General features: G+C 51.3%; 1 protein-coding gene across 1 annotated transcript in view; it reads right to left on the bottom strand.

Annotated features, from left to right (window-relative positions):
• BICRA (BRD4 interacting chromatin remodeling complex associated protein) overlaps positions 1–13220 on the bottom strand; it is a 97962-nt gene extending 84742 nt beyond the window's left edge. The window contains exon 1 of the mRNA XM_064293919.1: positions 13088–13220. The gene's annotated coding sequence lies outside the window, so the exon portion shown is untranslated. The remainder of the gene's footprint in view (positions 1–13087) is intronic.
• Between the last annotated feature and the right edge of the window lie 8664 nt (positions 13221–21884).

The following is a 21884-nucleotide window of genomic DNA, read 5'->3' as shown; positions in this document are numbered from 1 at the left end:
GTGGGGGTGGGGGGAGAATGGGAATAAAAGGGAATTTCATATTTTTGTTTTTAATTTTTATTGTGCTTTAAGTGAAAGTTTACAAGTTCAGTCTCTCACACAAAAACTTACAAACACCTTGCTACATACTCCCAGTTGCTCTCCGCCTAATGAGACAGCCCGCTCTCTCCCTCCACTCTCTCTTATTGTGTCCATTTTGCCAGCTTCTAACCCCCTCTACCCTCTCATCTCCCCTCCAGGCAGGAGTTGCCAACATAGTCTCAAGTGTCCACCTGATGCAAGAAGCTCACTCTTCACCAGCATCCCTCTCCAACCCACTGTCCAGTCCAATCCTGTCTGAAGAGTTGGCTTTGGGAATCATATATATTTTTATTACATTTATATGATATCATATAGTGCATACTATTGAGTCCTGGTGGAGCAGTGGTTAAAGCAATTGACTGCTAACCAAAAGGTCGGCAGTTCGAAACCACCGGCAGCATAGTGGAAGAAAGATGTGGCAGTCTGCTTTGGTAAAGATTTATAGCTTTGGAAACCCTATTGGGATGCTATGAGTCAGAATCAACTCGACGGCAGTGGGTTTGATTTATATAATATTAAAAACCCGCTGCCATCGAGTCGATTCCAACTCATGGTGACTCCATGAGTGTCAGTCAGTGTAGAACTGTGCTCCATACGGTTTTCAATGGCTGATTTTTCAGAAGTAGATCTCCAGGCCTTTCTACCAAGGCACCTCTGGGTAGACTTAAACCTCCAACTTTTCATTTAGGGGCCAAGAGCAAACCATTTGTGCCACCCATGACTTCATATGATATTATAAAATTTAAGTTAGCATTATATTAAAATTACTACATAGTATGTAATGATATTACATTACACACACATTTTTTTTTTTCTTTAGGCAGGCGTACATTAGAAACTCTAAGCTAAATGAAACTCTAAGTTAAATAAAACTCCCAGTTCTGGTCTGAGTCTGTCAGGGGGCTCTTTAGGCTCAGTGTCTTTGACAAGTGCAGGCACAGTTTCCTGCTTCTTAAGATCTAAACACAAAAACAAGGCTGCAGAAGGGGACATGCTCAGGAAGGGGCAAAGAGCTGGGCAGATGTCAGGAATCCCTGTTCATTGAACTAAGCCAAAAAAAAAAAAAAAACCCAAACCCATTGTCAACGAGTCGATTCCGACAGATAGCGATCCTATAAGACAGAGTAGAATGCCCTATAGTTTCCAAGGCTGTAATCCTTACAGAAGCAGACTGCCACATCTTTCTCCCTCGGAGCAGCTGGTGGGTTCAAACTGCTGACCTTTCCGTTAGCAGCTTCGTGCTTAACCAAGGCACCACCAAGGCTCTTTCTCAGTCAATTAAGGAGACAGATATTTGACACAAAAAACAGCCCCTCACAAAACCCGCATGAGACCTAAGTGTCAATCTGGAACCAAAACAAACCCACTGCCATAGAGTCAATTCCAATTCATGGTGACCCTAAAGGACAGAGCAGAACTGTGCCAGAGAGTTTCCAAGGAGCGCCTGGTGGATTTGAACTGGCAACCTTTTGGTTAGCAGCCATGGCTCTCAGCCTGGAAACGACCTAGAAAACCCACAGAGGCCATTAGACCAGGAAGGCTGAGGGCTTCTACCACATTTTATCACCTCTCAAGACACACAATGCTTTTCACTGTATCATCTCAGAAAAGGCGAGGCGCATCTTACAACCATGACTGCTTAAACCAAAGAAACCAAGCCCATTGCCATCCAGTCGATTCCAATTCATGGAGATCCCATGTGTTAGAGTAGAATTTCTCCGTAGGGTTTCCTTGGCTGTAATCTTTACAGAAGCAGATCACCAGGCCTTTCTTCCACGGCACCCCTGAGTGGGTTCAAATCGCCAACCTTTAGCTTAGTAACCCCCATTGCCATTGAGTCGATTCTGACTTGTAGTGACCCTATAGGTCAGAGGAGAACTGCCCCATGGGGTTTCTAAGGTTGGAATCTTTATGGTAACAGACTGCCACGTAAGTCTCCCATGGAGCAGCTGGTGGGTTCGACCTGCCAACCTGTCTGTTAGCAGCCAAACACTTTAATCACTGCGCCACCAGGACTCCTTCCTTATGTTAGTAATTTAATGTAAACCATTGTGTCATCCAGAGGCCCTAATGGCTGCTTAGATTTCACAACATACGGTATGCCTGGTTTCCAAACTGTGCCTGGTTCAACTGTGGGGGACTCACTGCACCTTGGTTCACCCACTAAGGAGCAGGCCGGCTGAGGCTGACAACTCCAACCTACCTCAGAGGCTCCGATTCATTCTTTTTCAATAGCACTTCCAGAGCATAGAGTGTACTCTGGGCACAGACCTGGGCATGGGAGGTCAGGATGGACCAAGTCCACGGAGGAAGTGTTCCCTGCTCAAGGAATATTCACCGTTGTCTTTACAGGGTGAAGGGGTCAAGGGTGGAGCTTTGCTGCCACTAGGACTTTGATGAAGGAGGCCTGGTGGTACAATGGTGAAGTGTTCAGCTGCTAACCAAAACGCTGGAGGTTCAAGCCCACCAACGGCTCCACAGGCTAAAAGGCCTGGCGATCTGCTCTCATAAAAATTATAGCCAAGAAAGCCCTATGGGGCAGTTCCACTGTCACATGGGATCACTATGAATTGGAATTGAGCGAATGGTACCTAACAAGGACAGGACTTTGACAGGGTGGACTCCTAGTGCAAGACTCTTTCAAGGGTGCACCCTCTGGGATTCCCAGGAGGTAGGTCTTGGCAGGGCCCAGGAATTAGCATTTTTCACAACATCCTCTGATGATTTGGAAGCAGCTAGGTGCCACAAATGATTTGTGCTCACTTACTAACCTAAAGCCCTGGTGACGCAGTGGTTAAAGCTACTGACTGCTAACTGAAAGGTCAGCGGTTCGAAACCACCAGCAGCTCCAAGAGAGAAAGATGTGGCAGTCTGCTTCCATAGAGATTTACAGCCTCGGAAACCCTGTTGGAGTCGCTACAAGTCAGAACCAACTTGATGGCAGTGGGTTACTGACCTAAAGGTTGGCATTTTGAAGCCACCCAGTGGTACCTTGGAAGAAAAGCCTGGTGACCAGCTTTCATTGAAGGTAACAGCCAAGAAAGCCCTATGGTGATCAGTTCTACCCTGTAACACATAAGGGTCACCACGAGTTGGAATCGACTCGATGGCAACTAACAGCAACAAACAATGGGTAAGTCGCCTGATGAAACTCCCCAGAATAAGGACTCTCTGCTTCCCTTTTTCCATCTCTATGACATGGCCATCACTCATTCATTCATTCAACAAGCATCTACACAGCTCCTACTACACACCAGGAGCTGAGAACACAGTGTCCTGGCCCAGACAACCCTTGTTCCTCATCTCCTGCTGTTTAGAGTCTAGTAAGGGACAGTGTTGGTTCCGGCTGTGGTGGTTCAATGATAGAATTCTCACCTTCCATGCAGGAGACCTGGGTTCGATTCCCAGCCAATGCACGTCATGTGCAGTCACCACCAGTCTTGTCAGTGGAGGCTTGCGTGTCATTATGATGCTGAACAGGCTTCAGCAGAGCCTCCAGACTAAGACAGACTAGCAAGGAAGGCCTGGCGATCTGCTTCTGAAAACCAGCCAATGAAAACCCTATGGATCACAACGGTTTGATCAGGGGATGATGCAGGACCGGGTAGTGTTTTATTCTGTTGTATGTGGCATCACCACGAGTTGGGGGCCAACTTGACGGAGCTAAGAATTCTTTCTTTTCTAAGTACCTACTATTGTGTATCAGAAATAATAAGAAGAAGAAGATTAACAACAGCAGCTACTCAGCGCCTACTATGAGCACTGCCCACATTAGGCGTGGACATGGGGATGGAGTACAGGAGACTCAGACTGGCGGCGCTGGGTGTATAATGATGGATGAGGTGTCATGTGCCCCAGGTGAGGGGCAAGAGGGAGGGTACAGCCCAGCGAATTGTCACACCACCTGGTAAGACAGGGGCTGTGGGCAACCACCTGCCCAGGGCCACAGATGCTGAGGTAGCATTGATCCTCTGGTATGTCCACTACGCTATTTGGGCATCCTGGGGGACTCGGCAGCCCTCCACCTTAAGCTTCCAGGCTTCAGAGGCCAACAGGGGCTCCCTCAGGGCCCCAGGACTCACTAACAAGGGTCCCACAACCACGAATATCCCCCCTCATTCTGCCCCCAGGGCTGTCAGAAACATGGGGAGGGAGGAGGGGTTGAGAAGGGGTCACCCAGAAGTCAACAAGCCACCTCCAGCCCCTCTGGGCACAGAAAGCGCTTCATAGGGGAAGTGTAGGGGATGGGGCAGGGGAGGGGAGAGGCTGAAGGCAACTGAGCCTGGCTAGGGGGGCTCCAGGGGTCTCATCCCTTCCTCTGACACCATGTGTGACAGAATAGAACTGTTCCACAGGGTTTTTTTGGTTGTCACCTTTACAGGAGCAGATCACCAGGTCTTTCTTCTGCGGTCTCTGGGTGGACTTGAACTACCAACTTTTCAGTTAGCAGCTGAGTATGTTAACTGTTTACACCACCCAGAGACTCCAACAATAATAATACGTGATGTCATACCTGAAATTTGCCTAAGAATATCCCAACAAAAAAAGAAAAAAGAGTATGTGGGGGAAGGGGAGGGGAGGGAAGGGAGGTAACACAAAAAAAGATCAACAGAAAACTGCTGAGCTCCTAATGGGTACACAGGGGTTGACTATGCTATTCTGTCAACTCTTGGTGTGTGCTTCAAAAGTGCCATGATAAAAAGTTAAAATAATAAGCAAAGTGAACCTTCACCATGCACTGTCTTTGAGCCAGGCCCTGTTCTAAACGTTTTCTGCACCTTCCCTCATTTATGCCACACAGTGACCCAGTGAGTAGGGTTCAGTCACAGGTGAGGAAACTGAGGCCCAAAGGGAATCTGATTGCCTTGGACAATACCCGCCATTTAAAATGTTAATATTGGGGGCTTAGCATTTTGGGGGCAGGCAACATGGATGTGGGACTCTGATCCCATGGGAGACTCTGCTTCTACACGTCATAATAATAATTATAATCACAGCTGCTAATGTTTTTCAAGCGACTGCTACATGCCAAGGTCCCTGGGCGGTGGAAATGGTCTGCGTTCAACTACTATAGTGCTGTAGGGTTGCTGTGAGCCAGAATCCACTCGACAGCAATGGGTTATGGTCTGGGTTACTAACTTAAACGTTGGTGTTTCAAGCCCACCTGGTGTTGCCACAGAAGAAAGGCCTGGCAATCTGCTTTTGAAAGGTCACAGCTTAGAAAACCCTATGGAATGCAGTTCTACTCTGCACACATGGGGTCACTATAAGTCAGAATTGGCGTGACTGATTTGAGTTTTTTGGTATATACTCACACGTATATATACAAAACACAATCCATTGCTGTTGAGTCAATTCCGACTCACAGTGACCCTATAGGACAGAGCAGAACTGCCCCATGGCATTTCCAAGGAGCACCTGGTGAATCTGAACTGTCCACCTTTTGGTTAGCAGCTGAGCTCTTAACCACTGCATCACCAGGGCTCCATGTATGTATATGTGCATATATGTTTGAACATACATGTGTGTATGTTTACATATATACATATATATACATACACACATATATACACGTACATATATATGCAGATATATACATGGAGCCCTAGCGCTGCAGTGGTTAAGAGCTCAGCTGCTAACCAAAAGGTCAGCAGTTCAGATTCATCTGCCACTCCTTGGAAACCCCATGGGGCAGTTCTACTCTGTCTATAGGGTCGCTATGAGCTGGAATCAACTCGAGGGCAATACGTCTATATATACATACACATATATGTGTGTATGTACATATATACATACACAGAGAGGTGTGTGTGTGTGTGTCCCTAAGTGGCCCAAACAGTTTGTGCTCAACTACTAACCTAAACTTTGTCAGTTCTAATCCATCCAGCGGTACCATGGAAGAAAGGCCTGGCAACCTGCTACCATAAAGATGTCAGTCAAAAACATCCTATGGAGCAGTTCTCTGTAACATGCAGGGTGGCCATGAGTCGGAACTGACTCGACGGCAACAGGCTTGGTTTCGGTGTGGCTACACTGCCCCATGCCGTGTTAAGCACTGAACTTCTGTGAGCACGCCTGTGGTGGGTGTCCTGTTATTCCCATTCTTCCAGTTGGGGAAACTGAGGCACAGTGGGGCAGTCCTGTGTCCTGGGTCATGCCGCCATGCCTGATGCCAGAAAGGCCTGTTCCGTGCCCTCTGCTGCCATGCAGTTTAGAATGCCGACATTGTTCCTCATGTGCCGTATGGAAAGACAATGGGGACCTTTCAGAGCAGAGAAGTTAGCGTGGGACCCCTGGGAGAGTGGTAGCAATAGTGGAAATAACAGCAGAATCATTTGCTAGTTCCTGAAAGCCTCCTGATGCCCGGCTCTGTCGAGGGTAGGTGACACAGAGTTGCCTCATTCAGCCCTCGTGGCAGACCCTAGGGGAGGTATCATGGGCCCATTTTACAGAAAAGGACACTGAGAGCCAGAAAGGAAACCACCTGCCCAGGGTCACCCTGCAATTTGGGGGAAAAGCTAGGATTCCATCCCAGGTGTGGGCCCTACCATTAGCATGGGTTCATGGTCCAGGTGGGTGGAAAGGGCCTTCAGAAGAACGAACTGCCAAAGAATGTCAACTACCCCCATGACTGGCAAGGCTAAGTAAGCACTTTATGAGTGTTATTTAATTCTCACAATAACCTTACAAAGTAGGTACTGGGATGAACCCGTTTAACAGAGGGGAAGACTGAGGCCTAGAGCCAGCAAACCCCTTGCCCACAGCCATTCAGCCAGCCACTGGGTTCCAGAACCCACGCTCTTGACCTCCACACCAAGTGCATGTGCATGCCCAAAGGTAGGAGGATCAGGCAAGGAGGTCACCAAGAGCAAAGACTCCTGTGACCTCAAGATGCAGCCTGGTATACAGGTTGGATGAGATTGAGCAGGAGGGACAACTTCCTTCAAGACCCAGCTCCCAAGGGGCCTCCTAAGAGCTACCAAGACACAAATCACAGGCTCTTGATCCAGCAATCTCACTTCTAGGAATTTATCCCCTAGGCATGCCCATGTCTCATGATAAGACAAGTGGGACACATGCCTTCTAGTTCTGCATGGAAGCAAACACTTAGAAACACCCCCACCCCCCTCCCGGCCCGTCTGAAGATTCAGCTATACAGTAGAATACTATGCAGCCAAGAAAAAGATGGAGGCAGACTTATGGACACTGATAGGGTCAGATCTCCCAGGGAGATGAAGTGAGAAAATCAATGTGCAGAACAATGGGTAGAGCATGCTACCATTTGTGCAAAAAAAAACAAAAAATTTTTTTTTAAAGATACAGTGGTGGTTCAGTGACAGAATGCTGGCCCTCCATGTGGGAGACCCAGGTTCGATTCTTGGCCAATGCGCTTCATTCATGGCCACCATCATCTGTCAGTGGAGGCCTGTGTGTTGCTAGGGTGTTAAACAGGTTGCATCGGAGCTTCTAGACTAAGACAGACTACGAGGAAAAGCCTGACAGTCTATTTCTGAAAATCAGCCAACGCAAACTCCATGGATCACAGTAACCTGATCCGCAACTGATCATGGGGCTGCTGCAGGACCAGGCAGCATTTTGTTCCTTTGTGCACCGGGTTGCTGGGAGTCAGGGGCAACTTCATGACAGCTAATGCGTATAAACGTGCACAGAACATCAGAATCGAGGCGCTGCCTCTGGGGAGGAGAGCTGCAGGACCAGGCATGGGGGCAGTCTTATTTTCTCTGGTATTCTGAATTTGTCCCACATGTGTGCATCACTTAGAAAAAAAGAGAGAGAGAAAGAAGTAGCTTCCTCCTTGGAGCCTTCGCAGACCACCTAGACAGAAATAATCAATCCCACAGCCCTTGATGACAATACTTATCTCTATTTTCATCCTTCTGGGCTGGGTGCCAGGAGCTCCTGGGTGGGGCAAATGGTTAAGCACTCCACTACTAAACCAAAAGGTTGGTGGTTTGAACCCACCCAGAGACACCTTGGAAGAAAGGCCTGGCAATCTGCTTCTAAAAGGTTGGAAACCATAGGGAACACAGTTCTACTCTGACAGATATGGGGTTGCCACGAGTTAGAGTCGACTCCTTGGCAAATGGCTTAGTTTGGGGCTGTATCCCAACCTCATCACCATCCCCCCAGGGCCCTGGCACACAGTAAGCCCTCAGGAAGTTTAATTGGGAACAATTAAAGAAACGAGCTTCCTCTGCCAACAGCTCCCCAACAAATACACACACTCCTCCACAAAACTAATTGTCACCAAAGTAGAAATGCCTCCAAAAACTCTCCCCACTGGGAGAACTTGCATTTCATGGAGACACAAAGGCATCAGTCCACTGGGACAAAACTCTAATGGTGGTACTGGAAGCAGGGGAGACTCCTAGGGAAAGAATGAAGGAGGACCCCTGGGGACAATTAACCCACCATTTCCCAGGTATCTCTGCTATACTGCATCCATGCTGGGAAGTTGACTCAGGCAAGTCCTCTGGCCCCAAAGAGAAGAGACAAACTTGGATATCATTGTGGCAACAAGTAGGGGGCAACTTATTCTGATGGGGGGACAGTTGACATATTGTACGTGAAGGTCAGGTAACTGTTGCTGTTTCCATTAAGACAGAGGGTGCCAGGTGGGTGGGGGGGAAGACCCAGAAGACATTACTAGAGCAAGATAACCATGTACCCGCCCCCTCTCCCCAACGGGGGCGGGCAGACAGGAGCGGGCGAAAGCCGCCCCTCACTGCTTTCCGAGCCCAGGCTGCCTGGAAAGGAATGCCATGTTTTCCTGTTTCCAATTAACTTCCCCCTACCAGCCCTCGGCATTCTTGAGACTAGGAGTCAAGGCAGCCCCGGGGGAGAGCTGGGAAGGCTGGCGGGAGCTCTACCAGGGGCTGGACCTGGGGCTCAAAGATAGCCCCCGGGAACCTGGGAGACCCCGCGCTCCCAGGACACCCCACAAAGATAATTGCACATTGAGGATGGAGGCTGGGGGGGCAGGGGCCCCTTCACAGCCCCTGGGATCAGAGCCCACAGGAGGTACTGTCTCCCTAGTTCTGCTGACAGATAGAGCTCCTGCCCCTTCTTGCTCCAGCCTCTATAGTCTGAGTTGAAGTCGCAGCTCAGCCATGGAACTTGACGAGGGACTCAGGGCTTCCCCTGGCCTCAGTTTCCGAATCTGTAAAATGGCACCACCACTGTTGAGTCGATTCCAACTTTTGGCAACCCCACGTGTTACAGAGCAGAACTGCTCCATAGAGTTTTCTTGGCTATAAGCTTTATGGAAGGAGACCTGGTAGCCTAATGGTTAAGCACTCGACTGCTAACTGAAAGGTTGGTGGTTCAAACCCACCCAGCAGCTCCGAGGGAGAAAGACCAGGTGATTCACTCCCATGAAGATTACAGCCTAGGAAACCCTATAAAGAAAAACCCAAAGCTGTTGCCATTGAGTTGATTCCAACTCATAGTAACCCTGTAGGATAGAGTAGAACTGCCCCCTAGGGTTTCCAAGGCTGTAATCTTTACGAAAGCAGACTGCCACATCTTTCTCCCTTGGAGTGGTTGGTGGATTTGAACTGCCAACCTTTTGGTTAGCAGCCGAGCACTTAACCACTGCACCACCAGGGCTCCAGGGAACCCAATGGGACAGTTCTACTCTATCACATGGGGCCGCTATGAGTCGAAAATTGACTCGACGGCACCCAACAATCTTTATAGGATCGCCAGGCCTTTCTTCTGTGGCACCACTGGGTGGGTTCAAACCCACAACCTTTAGGTTAGCAGCTGATCAAAAACTGCATGCACTATGAAGTGGCCAATGCAAAATGGCAAGGTCACCTGTATCACCTCCTTTGCTGGGTGAGTTAGGCCTCCCCAAGCACTCCCTTAGTCCCCACCCTGTCCTCACAGTGAAATGTTTATTCAATAAATACCCAGGGAACACCTGTAAGTACTGCAGAAGCAGGGTCCCTGTCTGGCAGGCACTGGATCGGGATTGTTTACTGACAGGCCATCTTCCCCGCTACAGGGAAATCCTCTAGGGAGGACGCCTTTGCCACTCAGCTTTACATGCCCCGCACCCAACATTTCTCCTCCACTCCTCCAGGCGCTCAATGTCCTATTCACTGAATGATAAATATAATTAACACGTTTGGATAATACTTTTACCCACCTTGAGAGGTCAGCTAAAGGAGTTATAATTATCCCCATTTTGCAGATGAGGAAACTGAGGACAGCAAGTTAAATTACGTGCCTAAGGTGACAGAGGAAGGAGCCCTCATGGTGCAATGGTTAAAGCGCGCAGCTGCTAACAGAATGGTTGGCAGTTTGAACCCACCCCGTGCTCCACGGGAGAAATACCTGGCAATCTGTTCCTGTAAAGATTATAGCCTAGGAAATCCAATTGGACAGTTCTACTCTGCCACATACCCAGGAAAAAAAAAAACCCAAGAGTCAAGAATTGATTCAACAGCACCAAACAACAACATCAACACTGATACACAACAGAACAGGTTTCTGAGCTTTAGGTGTGACTAAGGTGACAGCAGGTTTGTGACCCAGGCAAAGGGGAGAATGGATGGGGAAAGTTTTCAGCCAGCTGTACCAGGGAGCCACAGGAGGTCACAGGGCAGGGCGGGTCACTGTGCAGAGTAGTGACAATAAAGACAAAGGTCCCAAACAACTCAGCTTCTGTCTCAGCAGAGTTGAGTGGTAGCAAGTGGGCCAAGCCCCAACCCAGGTAGTAAAGGGGGACAACAAGTGTGAGCCTGGCTCCCTGGTGTCTCCAAGCCCCCAGCTACCCATCCAGCCAGGCCTGGGGTTCCCCCTCCCCTGACTCACACCTCTCAGCTCCTGCTACAAGGGAAATGGCCCTCACCTCAGCCCAGCATCCAGGTGCTCTTCACCCGTCCCCGAACCAGCTGGCGGCAGTGGGGGGGGGGGGCAAGGGAACCCAGACAATGGTTTAAGTGGTGGGGGCAGGGATATTAACTACATTTGAGACCCAGGGATATTATCTACATTTCAACTTAAGTCAAGGGGCCAAAGTGGAGGACAGGAATGCCTAACAGTTTTGAGCTGAGAAACTCTGGATACTGATGAGTTGTGGCTCTTTGTGACCCAGGGCTGTGTAACCCTGAGCAAGCCACTTAACATCTCTGAGCCTCCATTAATCGGTCTGGAAAATGGAAATAAAAACTGTCCCTACTTCCTCCTGGGGTTAGGGCCAGGGTGTAATGCACTTAGCAGTAGTCAATCCATAATACTCCCTGAGTAGGGAGATGTTATTTCCAGCCTCTGGGAGTGGGGGAGCCATGTGGGAGGATGGGGTAAGTAAACAAGCCCCTAGGTCCCACTGGTGGGTACCTGGGAAGGGGGAGGGTTTCTGAGCTGTCTGGCTTCTCTGTTTTCCCAACACCAAGGGGTAGGTCAGAGCTGAGTCCCCCTCTGCTACCCACCCCTAGGTGAGAGGAGAGGTTGAAAGCACAAAGAGCTTATCCTACATCACAGGCCTGGGAGTCTTAGGTGCTTCCACCAACTGTCTCCCTGACAAGTCCTCAAAAAGGAGGCAGAAGAGAAACGCAACCACTCAACACATCCCCAGATTTTTATTACATTATTGGGGGGCAGGGGACCAAAGAGGGTGATTGCTGGACCCAGGGCTGGACATGGACTGCAGCCCACAGGCTGGCGATATGAGAAGGCTGGGACCTGTCACCCTGGCCTCAGGGTGAGAGCTGACACAGAGGCCTCTGACCCCACCTCCGGGGAAGTTCAGCTGCTCACAACCACAAAGCAAAACAAAGGGGCGCGGAGAGGAGGCAGCCGCCGAGTCTTCCAATCAGGGCCGGAGCCCGAACCCGCACCCTTCTCGGGCTCCCAAGCAAGGCCTGGGCAGCCCCTCAGCCCTTGTGTCCCCGCGGCCGCCCGTGACAGGACCCAGGGCGGCAGCCGAGGGACGGCCAGGGATGGAGAAACCAGATGGCTGCATCCCTCCGCCCTCTGGCTGCATCCCTCCCTCCGGGTGCCCGGGCCGGCCGCCCTCCGCAGGGGCCCGGCTCGGCCGGCTCACCCCAGGGAAAGAGCTGCCTTTGTCTAAAGGTCAACCCCCGAGCGCAGTGCCCGGGCTGGGCCTGGTGCCCCCCCCTTCCCAAGCAGAGGGGGTGGACATGGGGGGCCGCATCAGACTTCGGGAGGTGACAGGGGTAAGGCTCACGCCCTCCCCCTCTCCACCCGTGCCGGCCCCCTACAGAATCTGCCAGCTTAGAGGGGGTAAGGTTTGGAGAAGACAAGTCAACTCCTTCCATTGCTGGGGTGGGGGGCTCAGTCAACTCCTTTCATTGTCTAGGGGCGGTGGTGGCGGGGAGAGACCCAGTGGCCTCCTTGCCCATCCTTCCCTCCCCAGGTCGTCCCCGGCACCCCCGGGACCCCCGAGAGGGATTTCGGGGGACCGCGGGGGGACGGGGTAGAGGGGGAGTTGAAGGCTTGGGAAAGCACCACCCGCTGCCCCATTGCCCTCTTCCTCCCCGAAAGGCGGGGAGCAGCGAGAGGGGAAGGAGCCCCGGGGCGCGGGGGGGGTCCCCCGCCCCTCCCCCCGTGGAACGTTAGCTCCCGTCTCTCGTCCGCCCCATTGTATCGGCGGCAGCCGGCGGGAGGGCCGGGGAGACAGCGGACGCCGGCCTGGGGCAGGGGCGCCGGGGGCGGGGGGGGTCCCCGCAGGATCGGGGCGGCGGTGCTGGTGGGAGCGGCGGGGGGGCCGGGCTGGCGGCGGCGGTGGGCGCCGCGCAGCGAAGGAGGCGGCGGGCGCTGCGCCCCGGCTGGGGGGCTGAGTGTGTGTGTGTCGGGGGGGTGGGTTCGGCCCCGGCTCCGGCTCCCCCCCCCACGTACACCCCCTCGCCGCCCAGCCCCACTCCCCCCTCGCTTCGGCGCCCTGTCACAGCCCCGACTCGCAGGTAGAGAGAGTTAAGAGATTTAAAGAGAAATTGCTACATTGTGAGAAACTCACCCTGATGTTTGAGCAGCCGTCGGCGCGGGGTCTCCGGGACGGCCCCGCACGGGCTGCACAGGGAGGACCCAGAAGGGGCCGGCCGGCCGGGCCGGTCAGCGCACTGCCTGATCGCATGGCGGCCCGCGCGGCAGCGGCAGCCGGCCCGCCGCCCCGCGCCGCCGCCCGCCCGCCCGATCCGCGCAGCGCCGCCGAGGACCCCGCGGGTCGGCAAAAAAAAAAAAAAAAAATTTAATGAAATGCAAAAGGAAAAAAAAAACACCAGCCTTGCAGGTTTTATGTTCCGCCCCCCTCCTCCTTCCTCCTCCTCCTCCTCGTCCCTCCGCCCTCGCCGGGGGATGGGCTCCCGGGAGCCCCGCCCCCCGCCGAGCGGCGGGCCCGGCAGCCAATGGGGGGCCGCGCACGCCTTGCGTCTCGGCGCCAGCCCCGCCCCCAGCCCGGCCCCGGGTTGGGGAGGGAGTTAGTGCTTTCTTCCCAGGTTCCCGCAGAGTTTGCGGGCAACCTGGAGCCCTGGGCCGAGGACGGCTGCGGAAATCCGCAGCGGGCGGGAGGACCCTCCTTGTGGGATCCGTGGTGGCTCGGAAAGGTGGCAGGGGTCGAGGATAGGGGAGGAGGAGGCCCCGGAGGCGGGAGCGCCGAGGAGCAGGGAAACGGAGGCTGAAAGAGTGCGGACTTCGGGGCGACAGGCCGGGGTCCCGGACGCACCCTGAGCACTCACTCCAGGGGTCTAGGCGCCGGGGACGCGAGTCGGTCTCGTCTCGCAATCTCCCGAGGCTTCTTGGCCGAGGCGATGAAATTCTCAGCAGCCCCGGGACGCCTCGGCTCTGGTGCGCCTTTTCCGCCCCGCCAGGCCGCGAACGCCTCGCGGGCGGGATACCGGAATCCAGGGATTCACTCGGGGTAGCCTTGGTGGGGACCCAGAGGTGACATAGACAGCCCCCAGCTGCCCTCCCGGGGCGCGCACAGGCCAGGGAACAGATACTCTGATATCTTGTACTCTTCTGTCTCCCCAGTGTCCTCCATGCACACAGTAGGTGTTCAGTAAACGTGTGCTGCATAAATGAGTGGTTGAGACAAACGTGTTTTGTAAGCTTTAACATTTATGGTGGTCCCATTAAAACCCATTGCCTTCGCGTCGATTCCGAGTAGCGACCTCATAGGAAGGGGTAGGATACGGTTTCCAAGAGGAGCCCTGGTATCACAGTGGTAAAGCGCTCGGCCGCTAACTGAAAGGTTGGTGGTTCGCCCATCAGCCTCTCCACGGTGGAAAGATGTGGCAGTCTCCTTCCGTAAAGATTACAGCCTTGGAAATCCGATGGGGCAGTTCTCTGTCCTGTAGGGTCGCTGTGAGTTGGAATGGACTCCACAGTAACAGTTTCGGTTTGGTTTAATCTTACGGAAGCAAACTGCCACATCTTTCTCCTGCTAGGCGGCTTGTGGGTTCCAAATTGACCTTTAGATTGGCAGCTACAGGCTTTAGTTGCTGTGGCACCACCTCATAATATTTACTTAAATACGTTTTTTGTTTTTCAATTTAAAATTCAATGAGTGGGCACAGAGGTTAAGGGCCGTGATTTCAACCAGTATGCCCCAGAATTACATCCCGCCTCTGCCACTTCCTTGCTGTGTGACTTTGGGCAGATTACTTTACCTCTCTGTGCCTCCATTTCCTGGTCTCTAAAATGGGGGTGGTCCTAGGATCATTAGGAAATGAGTTATCAGAGCAGTACGTGACTGGAAGTGCCAGGTAAGTGTTGACTATTATTGATGATTAAAAAGGAAACTTTATTAGTTCCAGAAATGAACATATGACGGGTTTGTACCAGAGAGCAAGCAGTAAATCTAAGTTGTCATCCACAGCCCACTAAAGGCACATGGAACCGCACCGCGGGGAAGAGCGACAGACATTGGCATACATTTTGCCTTTGTGTAGCCTGCCCTTTCCAGACTGCACTTCCATTCCTCATGAGTGACTGAGCCACACCTTGACAGTTAACTGTGTGCTCAGCAGGATGTTTCTAACTCTCAGAGCTGCCACCAGGAAGAGACTTTTAGCTACTCCATCTTGTGTGCCCTCAAGTAAATTCTGACTCATAGCGGCCCCATGTGACGGTAGAACTGCCCCATAGGGTTTCCAAGACTAATCTTTACAGGAGCAGACTGCCACATCTTCTCCCGCAGAGCTGCTGGTGGGATCAAACTGTAGACCTTTTGGTTAGCAGCCAAGTGCTTAACCACTGTACCACCAGGGTTCCTACCCTCATCTTACAGGGTAGAAAACTAAGTAGGCTCAGAGGGGAGTAGTGTTTTGTCAAGGTCACAAAACCAGAAAGTGGGATTCCACCCCAGTCTGAAGACTTCGATGGGCCCAACATAGGTGGTACTTTTGTGTCTGTTGTAGCTGTCAGCCCAGGGGACTCAGTCTGGGGTCTGACTGGATGAAAATTCAGAGACAAGGAATTGGGGGTGACTTTGTCTGAGTGTATTCATTCATACAGGAAGTTTTTTTTCAGTATGTAGTGTATGACAATGAGCCTGGGTGGCATAAGCGGTTTTCAATCGGCTGCTAACCTAAAGGTTGGTGGTTTGAACGCACCCAGTGGTACTGTGGAAGAAAAGTCCTGGGAATCTGCTTCTGTTCAGTTCCAGCCAAGAAAGCCCTATGGAGCAATCCTACATTTGCATCACATGGGGTACCATGAGTCAGGGCTGACTGATGGCAGCTAACAACAACAAATACATGCCAGGGATAGTAGTGACCCAAGACCACTCTGGTTCTTATCCTTGGATGGAAATGCAGCTGACAACTGATTAGGGACACTCAGCCTCAGTTTCCCCCCTTAGCTGTAGCCACGTGGCAGGCCCCAACTCTGGTGCCTTATGCTGTTTGGCACTTGGTAGTCAAGAAAAGTTTGCTGAACAAGGAGATAAACAATGTCACAAACACACACCTGACCTATTTGGGAGATGGTCTTGAGGCCATGCTACTTGAGACAGGCCTGGCTGGGTGTGGAGGAGGGAAACAAAAGGCCAGCCCCAAACTTAGCCATGGCAGCCTCAGCAGAAGAGAGTCCTGAGAGACGGCACAAATGGCCTCCTGCTCTGGCACCTGGTATTCTTTAAGGCACCTCCAAGCTCCAGAATTTAACATCTGCACTCTCTGGAAGCAGTGGCTGAGGTCAGAGAAATGCCCCATGGTCAGAGGCAGCCAAGGCTCTTGCCAAAGGCCATTGGAGGAGTCAAAGATGGGCCTACCTGGGGAACACTTGCTATCCTTTGGGGATGACACACTCTAGGCGGTAATCTTTATAGAGAGACGTGACAGAAAGATGCAGTCGTCTTCCTTGGGCAGTTCTACTCTCTCCTATAAGGTTGCTATGAGTCAGAATCAGCTCAACAACAACGGGTTAATCCTTACAGAAGCAGACTGCCAAGTCTTTCTCCCACGCAGTGGCTGGTGGGTTCAAACCACCAACCTTTTGGTTAGCAGCCAAGCGCTTAACCACTACCCCACCAGGGCTCCTACAATGGGTGTGGACTAACCCAGTACACCCAGGTGTCCCGTCACTAGCTGCTGAGTCACAGATGAACCGAACCAGGAACAAGTCACTTCCCCTGCAGCTCCTACTTTCTCATCTGTTCAATAGGAGCATATAAACCTATTGCCATGAGTTGATTCCAACTCATAGCAACTCTATAGGACAGAGTAGAACTGCCCCATAGAGTTTCCAAGGAGCGCCTGGCAGATTCGAACTGCTGACCCTTTGGTTAGCAGCCGTAACACTTAACCACTACGTCACCAGGGTTTCCATAGGAGTGTATAGTCTTACCAAAATCCACCCCCTCCCCGCACAACATTTTATCATGAGAATTTTCAGACTTGGAAAAGTAGAAGAAATAGTGAACAATACTCTAAGTTTGCTAAAGGGCTAAAGCACTCAGCTGATAACCAAAAGGTTACGGTTTGAGTCCACCTAGAGGAAGCTCAGAAGAAAGGCTTGGCAATCTACTTTCAAAAAGTCACCCACTGAAAACCCTGTGGAGCACAGTTCTACTCTGACACACATGGGGTCATCAGGAATGGAAATCGACTTGATGGCAACTGGTACTGGTCAATATAGTATCTTAAATACTCCGCCGATAACCAAAAGGTTGTCGGTTAAACCAATCTGGTGGCTCCACAGGAGGAAGACCTGGTGATCTGCTCACGTAAAGATTTGTTAGGTTGTTGTTGTTAGGTGCCGTAGAGTTGGTTCCAATTCATAGCGACCCCTGCGTACAACAGAACGAAACACTGCCTGATCCAAAGATCACAGCCTAGAAAACCCTATGGGGCAATTCTACCCTGTCACATGGGGTCTCTATGAGTCAGAATTGGAACCCAACAACAACAACACCCCACCATCTAGATTTGATTGTCAACACATTACTTACTGCATTGAGCATCTGTCCGTCAGTCCATCTTATTTTTTGAGGCATTTCAAAGTTGCAGACACCTACCGCCCCCTGCACGTATCTGCGCACACACAGCAACTACCAGGTGATCATAACTCCCTGCTCTGTTAAATGCTCCGACAACTGTAATAACACCCCCCGTGCCAGGCATGCTTCTCATTTAAACCTCATTCTATTTTTGTTCCCATTTGGTGAAGGAGGAAACTGGGGTTCAGAGAGGTTAAGGAACTGGATCAAGGTTACACAGCCAGACATGAGAACCACTGAGAGGATGAATTGGGACAATTTGGTACAGGGACGAAGCGTGCAAAGGTAGGAAATTAGGACCCGAGAAGATGCACCCGCCCTTCTTCCAGGAGCAAATGATGCTGTACCCTTGTATACTGCCAGGCTCTCGTTACGGGGTCATCACTTTGCAATTTGGTACACGGAACGCCATATGAGACTACGTAGCTAGACTACGTTTCACATACTTTGGACATGTCAGAAGGGATCAGTCTTTGGAGAGGGACATTGTGCTTGGCAAAATAGAGGGTCAGGGAAAGAGAGGAAGACACTCAGCAAGGTAGACTGACACGGTGGCTGCAACAACGGGCGGTTGTGAGGATGGCGCACGACCAGGCAGTGTTTCGTTCTGTTGTACATAGGGTCTGTATGAGTCAGAATCAACTCGATGGCACCTAACAACAACAATCCCATACAGGTCACTGTATTTCCTCTCTCCTAACACAAGACTGGGCAGATGGAGGACACCTCATAAATGTTTGCTGAGTGAATAAACAAACAAACCATTGCCGTCAAGTCTGATCCAAATCCTGGTGAACCCGTGTGTTTACTCAGTAGAACTGCTCCACAGAGGTTTCGATGGCTATGACTTTTTGGATGTAAATCACCAGGACTTTCTTCCAAAGAGCTTCTGGGTGGATTCAAACTGCCACCAAACTTTCGGTTAGTAGCCAAGCACTTAACCATTTGTGCCGCCCAGGGGCTCCTTGAATGAATGCTTTTGGTTTTGGGTGCTGTCCAGTCGTTTCTGACTCATAGCAACCCTACGGGACAGAGTAGAACTGCCCCACAGGGTTTTCTAGGCTGTGATCTTGACCAGAGCAGATCGTCAGGTCTTCTGCAGACCTGATGAGTGGGTCCCAACCGCTGTTCTCTCAGTTAGCAGCTGATCTCTTAACCACCTAGCCACTGGGGCTCCTCCTCGAATGAATACCCACCCAAAACCCTGCCGTGGAGTTGATTCTGACTCATAGCGACCCTATAGGAGAGAATAGAACTGCCCCAAAGGGTCAAGGCCGTAATCTTCCCAGAGTCAGACTGTCACATCTTTCTCCAGAGGAGAGGCTGGTGGGTTTGAACCACCAATCTTTTGGTTAGCAGCAGAGCTCTTTAACCCTGGCTCCACCAGGGCTCCTTCCTTGAATGAACAAAGGGGGCTCAAAAATGTTTGCCACAAGGCAAGCGGTTTCTCCCATAGGTCCCTGCAGTCACTCAGCACCAGGCAGGGTTCAGGACACCGGACCTGGAGATACGAAAATCCCTTGGCCCCAACATGAGCTTGGACTTCTGGACCTGTCATCTCAACGTTTAATGAATTAATCTCAGCCACAGGGCTGTAAAGGAGCTGCAAGAAAATCCCGTTTGCTGTGGAAGGGCCCAGTACATCGTAGGCTAACTTTTCCACCTCCAGGCCACCTGTCCAAGTCCCCTTGCTCTCCCAACCCTTCAGCCTGGGAATCTCCACTCCCGCCCCCAAGTGCGGCAGCATTTTCTGTCACATCCATTCACATTTCTGATCCTTTTCAGTGCTTTCCAAACCCGGACTTAATCCCTTTCAGCCTTAACTGGTCTCTGCCCTTCCTACCCACCCAGCAGCCCAGTTCCTATCCAGTAAAAAAAAAAAAAAAATTTTTTTTTTCAGTAAGCCCCCGATAAATATCTTGCTGGTTGCCTGATCACCATCTAGCTACAGAATCTGTTTCTTTCTTTCTTTCTTTTTTAAGTAATTTTGTGCATCAGAAAGTCAAAACAATGCCCTTCACAACTCCTTCCTCCCACTGGCAGTTGCAAAGTTGAGGAACTTTGCCAACCCAAGTTCTTCTGTTTCTTGGTCTGGGAGGACACTGGTGCCACAGGCGACTTTAGTTTTCAGTTGAGCAACATACTTGTGATTCGTGCACTTGTCTGAATGTATGTAACGCTTCAATGTTGTTGTTCTGTGCAGTAGAGTCAGTCAATTCTGACTCATAGAGACCTCACGTGACAGAGCAGAATTGCTCCATAGGGTTTTCTAAGCTATGACCTTTAGAGGAACAGATCACTAGGCCCTTCTGCCGCGCCATGGAGGTGGGGCATTTAACCGCAGTCCTTTAAGTTAGCAGCCCAGCGCTTAACCAGAGCGCCACCAGCGCTCCTTAACATTTCAGTAACAAGGGCAAGACAAAAACAAAAAAGCTTTGCCCAATCCTGAAACGCCCCCTGCAGCCCCTCCAGGTTTCCCTCAAGTGGTGGAGTTCAAAGAAGAAAGTTTTCATCAGAGACTTTCCCAGGATCAAGGTTTCAGCCGCCAAGATTCCAGGGCGACCTCCGCCTTCTGACCGCGCCCTTTAAATATGGCTCGTTCTTGGCGGCCCGGAACGCCGAGATCGCAGTGATCAAATCAGGCAGCTGCGAGCCCAGCCCGGCCTCGGGTCCTCAGCGCGGCAAGTGCTGGGGGCGGAGCCTGGAAGTCCATTGGTCCAAACTGGGGGGCGGGGCCAAGGCTCCATCCCACCCCCAGCCCCCGCCGGGTTAAATGGGCTTCGCGCCGGCTGGGGGAATTATTCATCGAGGGGCGTGGCCTGGGTTTGTTTACACGCTGCCATTGGCTGGATTTGAATCGGCCCGACTGCCGGCCGGCCGCGGGGCGGGGCTCTAGAAGGCCCCCAGCCCAGCGTCTGACAGCTTCGGGGAAGCACGGCCAGCGGGGAGCGCGCGAACCCGGGCGCTGCGAACCCCGGAGCTTGGGGGGTTCCCCGGGCGGATGCCCGGAGCGAGGACAGGTTGGGGCTTCCGCCCATTACCTGATAAACGCTAACCAAGGAGTGGGAGGTGGGGCATTGTTTTCATAAAAATGCATAAGGAGAAGCAAAAAGGCCTGAAGCAACCTAGATGTCCATTTGTGAGGGACTCATTAAATATGCTGTGTCCCAGGTCACAATAGGACACTACGAAGTAACCATAAAATGAGGAAGTGATACATGAACGTACACGGAAAGAGCTCTTACGGATACAGTCAAATGAAAAAAAAGCAAAGAAGGGAGCAGAGTGTAAAAATTAGAAGCAAAAACCAAACCCTTTGCCTTCCATTCGTTTCCCACTCATGGTAACCCCACGCGTTACAAAGCACAACTACTCCTTAGGGTTTTCTTGGATTTAATCTTTACAGAAGCAAGTTGCTAGGACATTTTTTCTCAGCACAGCTGGGTGGCTTCGAACAGTTCAGCAGTCTAGTGCGAACTGCGACGCCCAGGGACCTATAACAATTACAAAGGGAGGGAAGGGTTAAAAAAAAAATACAAGCTTTTGTTTGTTAAAAGCCACTGCCGGAATCGAGGAGATTCCGACTCATAGTCCCGTACAGTTTCCAAGGGGCACCTGGCGGATTCAAACTGCCAACCTCTTGGTTAGCAGCCATAGCACTTAACCACTACACCACCAGGGTTTCCTCTGCGTGTTAAAGACACAGATTATCTTTTAGTGGCGGTTGCCTGTTAGGAGGGGAAAGGGGGTAAAGCGTTTTTCTACCTTTGCAAAATTTGACCTTGTATTGCCTATTCAAAGAAATAAATACCATGTAAATGAAAACATTAAGTTCTCAGAGCTCTCCTTTGGCATCTCCTGTGCCTGGCCTCTGCTTCCTCTAGGAAAACCGACTTCTCTAAAGAGGTCATGGATCCCTGACCTGCGGGCCCCTGCATCCCCACAATGGTATGGGGCCTGGGACACACGGGGAAAGAGTTCCTTCGTCTACAAGGTATTATTCCCTTCTTACAACCATTCGATTCAGACTCATGGTGACCCCTTGTGTGTCAGAGGAGAACTGTGCCCCATAGGGTTTCCGATGGCTGATTTTTCAGAAGTAGATCGCCAGGCCTTTTTTCAGAGGCACCTCTGGGTGGACTTGAACAGCAGAGCATGTTAACTATTTGCACTACCCAGGGACTCTTGCACCACCAGATACCCAGACCCAAAGAAGAGAGTGGCTTTATGTTTTGTTTTAATTGACTTCATAATCACTATCAGGCTTAACATCCCAGCTAGGTGGGAGGGGCCTCTTCCTTGGAGATGCTTGGGG

The sequence above is a fragment of the Loxodonta africana genome, chromosome 11 (genome assembly GCF_030014295.1).
Source record: "Loxodonta africana isolate mLoxAfr1 chromosome 11, mLoxAfr1.hap2, whole genome shotgun sequence".
Lineage (NCBI taxonomy): Eukaryota > Metazoa > Chordata > Mammalia > Proboscidea > Elephantidae > Loxodonta > Loxodonta africana.
This window is presented reverse-complemented; position numbering and strand designations above follow the sequence as displayed.